Raw genomic sequence first — 8,731 nt, 5'->3', positions numbered from 1 at the left:
GCTGTCCCCTTCAGCTGGGACATGTGCTCCCCAGTCAGCCACAGCCCCGCTGCCTGCCTCACTCACCTGCTGGCCTCCTGTGTGGGCAGCAGGGCCCTAGGACACATTCATCGCCCCTTAGGCCCCAAGGACTCAGCATCCTTCGGCCTTCCTGGGGTTGTGCCTCTGGAGGCAGATCGCAGTGTCAGGCCGTCTGTCTGTCCCGCTTCTGTCCATCTGTGTGACCCATTCTCCCTCCCCTACCCGGGCAGGCCACCCCTGCAGGCCCCCACTCATCTGGTGTCTATTTAATTGCCAGGTCTTTGTGCAACCAGCCGCCCTCGTCTGGTGGACACATCTCTGGGTTCAAATCCTGGCTCTGCTGCTTACTGGCTTGCAGCCTGTGGGCGAGTTTTCTCATCAGTGAACTGGAAATAATGACAGGGTCTGTCTTCGAGGGTGACTGCAAAGGTGGGTGAGAACTGGACAGACCCTGCATGCGTGTGTGTGTGCCACCCGCCTCCTGAGCCCCTCTGCCCGGGCTGCAGCCCAGGCCCAGGCCCAGGCTCGGGGCTGTGGCCATGACTCTGCTCCGGCGTGGCTGTCTGTGCCACGAGGGCCTGCAGTGGCCACATCTTCAGATTAGCCTACCACAGTGGGAGATCAGAGCCTGTGGAAAGTCTCGTGTTTCACAAGGGCTATTTTTCAAAGTCTTGAATGCCCTGAGTGCTCCGCAAAAACCTTCCTCTGTCCCCGCCTGTCCTGGTGTCGTGGGCCACACAGGCCCCGGCCGTGGCCTGGCCACTCCTGACAGCTGCCCCGACTCCAGACGCCTGTCTTTGCACCGCCTCGGTCTGGAGAGCACAGGACGGGGCTGAACAAAGATGGTCACTGTCCCTGCCGCAGAGGCCCCGGGCGGCATTGACTGCTCTCCTGAAAACCTTCCTCTGTCCCCGCCTGTCCTGGTGTCGTGGGCCACACAGGCCCCGGCCGTGGCCTGGCCACTCCTGACAGCTGCCCCGACTCCAGACGTCTGTCTTTGCACCGCCTCGGTCTGGAGAGCACAGGACGGGGCTGAACAAAGATGGTCACTGTCCCTGCCGCAGAGGCCCCGGGCGGCATTGACTGCTCTCCTGGGACGTTCCTCTGTCCCCTGCCTCCCCCGCCGGCATCTGCCCCCCCCTCGTCCCCCCAGCTGTCCCAAGCCCGCCTGTCCCCAGAATGGAGGCGGGCCCGTGGGAGAGTGGGTGAGTGGAGCTGGGTGGTGCCTGTTAGGGTCGCTGAAGGAGGAACGCACGAGGCCAAAAGTGGTAAGAATTATAAATGTACTAGGGCACCTGGAGACAGGTGGGCTGAGCCCCCAAATGGCGCCAGCCCCCAGGGATGGGGGCCGGAGGTTGTGAAGGACTCTAGGTGGGCTTTTCCAGGTGGGGGGACTCTCTGGGTTGGTCTGGATCCTGGGAAGGTCCAGAGGGGAGAGATAATTGTGGTCCTAGCAAGTGGGATGTGGTCGAAGCGAAAGGGAATGTCGGTTGCGAGTGGCCTACAGGGCAGTTCCCAGGGGAGGGGCATCCATTCAATTCCCTGACCAGACCCAGGAGCGCCCTCCGCCCTCCGGTGCAGGCCCAGGAGGCTGAGGGCAGGGCTCGGGCCGCCACCTTCCCACAGTGGCTGGTCTCAGCTCCAGGTCAGGGCTGGGCTGGGCCTGAAGCATGGTAGCAATCATGTTTGGGTGAATGTTTAATATTTTAACCCTGCTGGCTTGGCTTCTGTCATTATTTGCTTCCTAAAATAATAGAAAAGTTATTTTGATTTTCTGAACTATTTAAATCATCCCATTTGATTGAATACCCTATTGATTGTAATTTGAATACCCCATTGATTGTGGTCATACTGGTTTTAGAAAACACATTCCTCTGTACCTGGAGACCAGGACTGCACAATTACTCTAAATTGCCCCAGTGGCTCCAGATAATGTGTTTCCATTGACTCAGTGGTCCCAAGACCCAAAACAATAATTAATCTTTGTAGATAACTAATCAGCTCAATCTAGCTTCTGTAACAAACTGCTTTTTGCAAACCAGGTTCCTCATTCCAAACCTTAGGATGTAATCAATACCTTTGTGATATTTGCCTATATAAATCTGGTGTTTCGGCCAAGGGGGCGCAACGAGATTTGGAGAGCAAATTGCCCCCTCGTAGTCCCAGCTTTGAAATAAATGTGGCTCCTTAATTCGACTTCTTGAGGCGCCCTTGAGTGATTCGCCGGGTACATTACAACAGGCCCAGCTCTCCCTGTCCCTGGAAAGACCATTCTCACTTTTCCTAATCTCAGCTGCACTGGAATTTGGAGTTTGACCTGCAAGAAGATTCTCGCCGGTGGGAGGGAGGCCGCCACTGCCCTCCCAGCTCTGGCTGCAGGGAGAAGCCGGGCCCCTCCTCACTGCGCCCTGCCTTCTCCTGCCTCTGAAACCGCCACCAGACCCCAGAGCAGGGGGCCCGCACCCAGAGGAAGGTAAGACCCCTCCAATGATCATTTTGCAAACTGGGAGCAGCCTGGGGACGGGACCCAGAGCGGCAGGAAACCTGCCGGCACCGTGGGCTCTCGTTCCTCAGCAGCAGGCAGATGAGTGGAGGGTGGGCACAGCCAGTGGCACCAGGTGTGGGTCCCCTTTCCCACTGGCCGAGTCACTGGCCCACCGCTGAGCCTCAGGTCTGAGGACCCAGGGAAGGGGCAGGGGACGATCTGCGTAACAGTAGGCCCCGTGGTTCCTGCAGTGCAGCTGCTGTTGACTGAGCAAAAGGAGTTTCCACCGGCGCCTGCTGGGCACGGGTGGCAGGTCCTGGCCTGGTCTAACGGGCACAGTCACCCTGAGGGCACAGCCCGCAAATCACAGAGGGAGCTGAGAGCCTTTTAGAAACTGGCCCAGGTCTCTCAGAGTGGCAGCGCTGGGACTCAACCCCTGTGACTGTGAGCTACCACGACACCAGATTTCCAGTGGCTTTCTGCTGGGTGGTTCGGGGCAGCGGTTGGGAGAGGTGTCCCGCAGAGGGGTCCTGGGGATGTGTCCCGGGGTGGAGGTGGGAGGGTTCCCGATGCGCCAGGGCATGTGGCACGGAAAACTCCATGCTGCTGTCTCACAACCATTTACTGAGCACTGCTATTACAGAGCAAAGTTCAAATTCAACTGAGTCCTCCTGCAGGTCTCATCAGCTTCATCCAGGGGTTCGTGAATGGGGCAGCAGCCCCTCCGGCAACTAGAAGGCGCTTCGAGGGGTTGTCCAAAGGGGGAGGCTTATTTAGGCGGAAAGAGGGTGGGACTAAGAAGTTAACAAGTGGATCATTTCAGGCCTGGACAGCGTCCCGTTGGGGAAGGCGAATGGCCCCAGTAGTGCTGACCAGGGAGTTCCAGGCGTTGGTTTAAGTTCCACTCCCGGGAGAGGCTGGGCCGGCACGCAGGCTGGCGTGGCTTGGCTTTGGAGACGGGGCTGAGCAACAGGGACTCCATTTGGGCCGGTTTCTCTTTCTAACACTGCTCTGGGGGCACAATGCAGTGGGGACAGGCAGTAATGAGAGTCGTGCAAGTCAAATGTCATGCTTGACTCAACGGTGATGAGGAGTCATGCCTGCTATCAGGACAAATAACGTAAGGGCCAAATTTAGGTTGAGGTCAAGAGAAGGCTGTTTGGTGTGACATCTGAAGGGTGAGTAAGAGTTCATCAAGCCAAGAGTGTAGGGAACAGCATGTCAGGCAGAGGGAACAGAATAGCAAAGACCCTGAGGTATGAAATGCTGCTCAAGGAATAAAAAGAAGGCCCATGTGAGATGGGCAGGGCCACAACAGAGCAGGCACAGAGGTGCTTTGAGCAGGAAAGTGATCTGATCTGATCTGATCTGATGGAGGTTCTGTGTGAGGATGGACTCGGAGGTCAAGAGAAGGCTGTTTGGTGTGACATCTGAAGGGTGAGTAAGAGTTCATCAAGCCAAGAGTGTAGGGAACAGCATGTCAGGCAGAGGGAACAGAATAGCAAAGACCCTGAGGTATGAAATGCTGCTCAAGGAATAAAAAGAAGGCCCGTGTGAGATGGGCAGGGCCACAGCAGAGCAGGCACAGAGGTGCTTCGAGCAGGAAAGTGATCTGATCTGATCTGATGGAGGTTCTGTGTGAGGGTGGACTCGGCGCAAGTGTGGCACCAGGAGGCACGACGGGAGGTTCCTGCTCGAGTGGCTTGGATGACAGTGAGAGAAGCCAAGGTGAGGGGAGTGGGTGGATGCAGGCTACACCTTGGAAGTGGAATAGGATGGGATTAAGAGTCGATGGATTCTGGTCTAGGAAGCGGGTGGGAGAAGTGGCCGTTCAGGGAGACAGTCCTGGAAGCTCCAACAGTCCTGTTCTCCAGCTTGGACAGTTCCGTCTGCAGGGCCGGCTGGACCCCACTTAGATGCCGCGTTGGCCTTTGGATAGACAGGTGTGGACTCACAAGGTGCTCTTGTGACTGTTGGTCTCCCCGGGAATCTTGAGACGAGATCATCTCTGGAGGGACAAGGAGGTGGAGCAGGAAGCTGGCCCAAGGTCACACAGAATGGCAGGGGCGCTCACATGGGGTGACCTCCTGTTAGCTGGCTGAGGACAGCTGCCACACCCTGCCCTGCCCGTGGCATCTTCCCTAAATGCCAGCATGTGGCCTTCCCAACGGGCCGGGGATGGGGTGGCCTCTGCTCCAACCAAAGTCCCGGGGATCGTCCTCCCAGCCTTTGTCTAAGGACCCAGAGCACCCGCTGCTCAGGCTGGCAGAGTGGTCCTTCAGCTCCTCCCTCTGCAGTTCCAGGCCCAGCGCCCGCTCCACCTCCCACAATGGACCGCCCCGGCTGGGCTGCCTCCACCACAGCCTTGCTGGGCATCCCAGTCCCGAGCCGGTCACCAGCCGGGCTGTGAAGAGGGCAGCCACCCACACTGGGCACCACAGGGGATGCTGGAGGGGGAGTGGCTGCGGCTGGAGTTCCACCAGGGTCCACGCGCAGGCCAGGCTGGCAGCTCGGGGAGGCCGGGTGGAGCCCGCATCGGTGCTTTAGGTGGCCTTGGCCCAGGACCAGCTGCGTTTCCTGTATCTGTTCCCTGGGGGCCTCAGACCTGACCCTCAGGGTGCTGTGTGCTTCACAGCTGGGGCCAGGGTCTTCCTGACCAGAGTCCATGCTCTTTTCCTAAACGGTTTTATAAGAAGGGCAGGGAGAGACCCAGTCCTCTGGACCCAGTCATGTTGTATAAGGAGCTTTCGACAAACCTGTGACACGCGTCGGATTACTAGCCCCATTCACAGAGGGGGAAAGGGCCTCCGGGAGGTTGTTGGCCCACATCTCTCTCGGAGCTAATAAGAGGCAGGGGTGGGACCTGAAGGTGCAGTGCCCCTCGCGCCTCGTCACACGGCCACGACCGCCGTTCCGGGAGAGTGCCGCCTGAAGTTGGGCTTCGTGGTTGGAGGGCCACTGTCCCCGCTCGGCGCAGGCCGTCCTGGGCTCTCGTCTGTCTGTCCCAGTTCCCGTCCCTGCCTGAGTCTGTGATCCTCGGCCGCTGTGCCACGTCCGAGCCAGACACTGCGCACGGCTGTCTGTGAATGTACTGGGTACACAGGCGGTTTTATGCTGTAAATCTTGTTCGTTTCTTTTACTTTCGCTATGAAATGTTTCAGAGGCACAAGTTATAAAGGATAATAACCCCCCACCAGCGGACGCCACTCAGGAGAGAACGCGGCCCAGGCCCCGCCCCCTGCCCACCAGCCGGCTGTGGAAAATTCCCACATCTGCCCTGTGGGTGATGTAACCCGCCCAGAGCAGAGGGTGAGCGGCCGGCCGGCTCCCTTTTGTTCTTTGGCCCATCGGGGGCCACAAGGGAGGGTGTTCCTGCAAACAAAGCCTTCGTTATGGAGCCTGCTTTGCACGCCTCTGCCCTCCATCCAGGGAGCGCCCTCGCAGAAGGTGAAGCAGGAGCCCACCCCAGTGTGCCCGCCTGGGGGGGGCGAGGGGCAGCAGGCCCTGGTGTCATTTCATCCAGTGGCCTGGGCACACGTGCTGCACGGGCCAGGTCCGCCTTGCTCACCGCGTTGTCCTCCATGCCTAGCACAGAGCCTGGCATACAGCTGGTGCCTAATGAGTGTTTGTCACTGAGTCCCCAGGGCTTAGCATGGAGCCTGGCACACAGCTGGTGCCTAATGAGTGTTTGTCACTGAGTCCCCAGAGCTTAGCACGGAGCCTGGCACACAGCTGGTGCCTAATGAGTGTTTGTCACTGAGTCCCCAGGGCTTAGCATGGAGCCTGGCACACAGCTGGTGCCTAATGAGTGCTTATGGAAAAGACACAGGGAAAGGGAGCCAAGGACGGAAGGAGAGGAGAGAAGGAGAGAAGGGCCGAGAGGGACAATAGAGACAGACCCGCCAGCGTTGGATGATGCAACGAGCTTCCGCTGGAGACCCACGCCTGTCAGTACTGTGACCTAGAGGCAAGTGGCACCGCAGGCCCAGAGCCCAGCTCACTGTCACCTCTTGGTGCCTCGTTTCCCACCTGCAGGGTGGGCGTGTCATGTGCTGGCGAGGAGATAAGAGCACACGTGTGCCTGGCGAGCTGCGTGCCTGGCGTTCGATGGCAGTGCCATGGGTTTGCTGGAGAGCGGGCACCTTGCAGGCTCTGCCTGGGAGCTTGTGGCTCTGGTTTCTCTGGTCTGTGCTCCTATCCCCACGTGAGGATGCAGCCGGCCCCTCCTGGCCCCGGCAGGCCCCACCTCCTGGGACTCAGGAACAGCCTGGAGCAGCACCAGCAATGAGTAACTTGTTTATCTGCCCCACCCCTCCCGGTGCCTGGCAGGCAGAGGCCTTCCAGAGGGGCTGGGGGAGGGGCTGGGGACTGAGAGGGCTGCCCCTCCTCACCCTCCCTCCCATTTAGACCTGCGGGCTTCTAGAACAATCTATCTCAGCCCCCAATTAAGCTGCTTCCTAAGCCCCTTGTTCTCAGTTCTCATCGTTGGGAGCAGCAGGTTGACAGTTTGAAAATGCAGGCTCTGAAGTCAGACAGATCCGATCGAGGCTGAGCTCTGTGAGCCTCCTCCCAGCCGCAGCGAGAGAAGTTCAAAGCTCCCCTTGGGGTGGGTGGGGAACTAACAGATCGCTGAGCCCCTCCCCTCCCCAGGTGGCTTCTCTAAGTGAACCCCGCGGTGTGCAGGCCTCCGGGGTCTGGGCGCTGGGTCTCCAGGGGACACCGGGGGCTGTCAGTGCTGTGGCCTCGGTGGGTAGAGACCAGGGCTGCTGTCATCCTGAAGTGCCAGCCCCAGAACAGAGCTACCCGGTCCCACGGGCAGTAGAGGTGAAGACCAGCAGTGACAAGGACAGGACAATCCTGCACCGCAGCCGGCCGCTCTGTTCGCCGTTCTGATCAGAAGCAGGAAACTGCTCCCCGTTCTCCCCTCACGTTCCCTGTCATGAGGCCCCGCAGTGAACAAATGCCCTGCCCGCCCACTGCTCGCTTCTAGTCAAGCCTCCCCACTGACCACGCCACGTGCTGGTCCACAATCCCGCGATGGCCGCCCCTGGCTCAGAGCAGCTGTGCAGTGGGCCCAGGGCTGCTCCCCCCGCAGAGGTGTTTTGAGAGTTTACGGGACACCTTTTGGTTGTCACATGATTTGGGACACTACTGGCATCTAGTGCCCGGAGGCCAGAGACGGTAGCCACCCCGAAATGCACAGCTGCCCCAGGTGGCCTTTCTGACATCCCACCAGACGTGTGTGTGTGGGCGAAACATGCTTAGGACGGTCTGAAGCGGGAACTACGCCCAGTTGACACAGCACAATATGTTGGGGAACTTTTGATGTAGGAATGTCCCCGCTGTTATTTCCCGCGCTGTCTCAAATAGTTTTCACAGGGCTCTGCCTTACGTTAGGAGCACGGTGTTCGTGGCACCTGCTTGGACTTCCCCATAACATTTAAAATCGAAAAACACTTCTACAAATGTCAACATCTGGTGTGTACAAGCCTCTAGTCGTGTTTGTAGACTCGTCTTTATTCTGTGCCTCTGGGATACAATGGCTTCTGCGTCTCCTGTTTCTCTTCAGAGCCCCTTTCGCGCAGTTGAAAGCATCTGCCTGCCCTTTGCGTCTTCCGGGGGCGGCAGAGCAGTTTCTGGTTGAAGCAGCATGATTCTCTCATAAACTCTGTCCTTTGATTTCTCAGACAAGTGTCTCTGAGTCCTCTGACCCCTCCTGGGTTCGAGGCTGTGGCCTCGGTGGGTTAGAGGCTGGGAGGAGGCTCGCAGAGCTCAGCCTCAGATCCGGACCTGTCTGACTTCAGAGCCTGCATTCTCAAACTGGGTTATTTGAACCCAAGGAGAGTGCATGTCCTGGAACCTCCGACCTGCAGCCAGTCAGTCGGAAGCACAGGTGACGACCTGGACGTGCAGGGGGGTGGGGACAGTCTTGTAGGTCCGAACCCTTAACCTTAATCTTGTGGCTCTCAGAGCCCTTTTTAGGGGCTAATACGAAATACTTGTTATAAAAACAGGTATGAAAGGATGAGACCACTGATTTATATTATCCGTAAATGACACCAAAGGGCTGTGCAATCGCCTTCATGTCTGACCAGCCTCACTGCCCCCTCCCCTCCCACCTCAATACTCAGGCAAGAGTCTGGTGGTTCTCCAAACGGGTCCTGCTCATCACACCTCCCTGTCTGCAGGTGCTGTGGTCTCAGCCCCGAAAGCTCCAGAACGCCC

At 58.4% G+C, this 8,731-nt stretch overlaps 1 protein-coding gene across 1 annotated transcript in view; it reads left to right on the top strand.

The window, feature by feature from the left end:
- The first annotated feature begins 2,314 nt into the window (after nucleotides 1–2,314).
- Nucleotides 2,315–8,731, top strand: part of SLC5A11 (solute carrier family 5 (sodium/inositol cotransporter), member 11) — a 44,531-nt gene continuing 38,114 nt past the window's right edge. Inside the window, exon 1 of the mRNA XM_014536261.1 lies at nucleotides 2,315–2,494. The gene's annotated coding sequence lies outside the window, so the exon portion shown is untranslated. The remainder of the gene's footprint in view (nucleotides 2,495–8,731) is intronic.

Source organism: Myotis brandtii, unplaced genomic scaffold (genome assembly GCF_000412655.1).
Source record: "Myotis brandtii unplaced genomic scaffold, ASM41265v1 scaffold158, whole genome shotgun sequence".
Lineage (NCBI taxonomy): Eukaryota > Metazoa > Chordata > Mammalia > Chiroptera > Vespertilionidae > Myotis > Myotis brandtii.
This window is presented reverse-complemented; position numbering and strand designations above follow the sequence as displayed.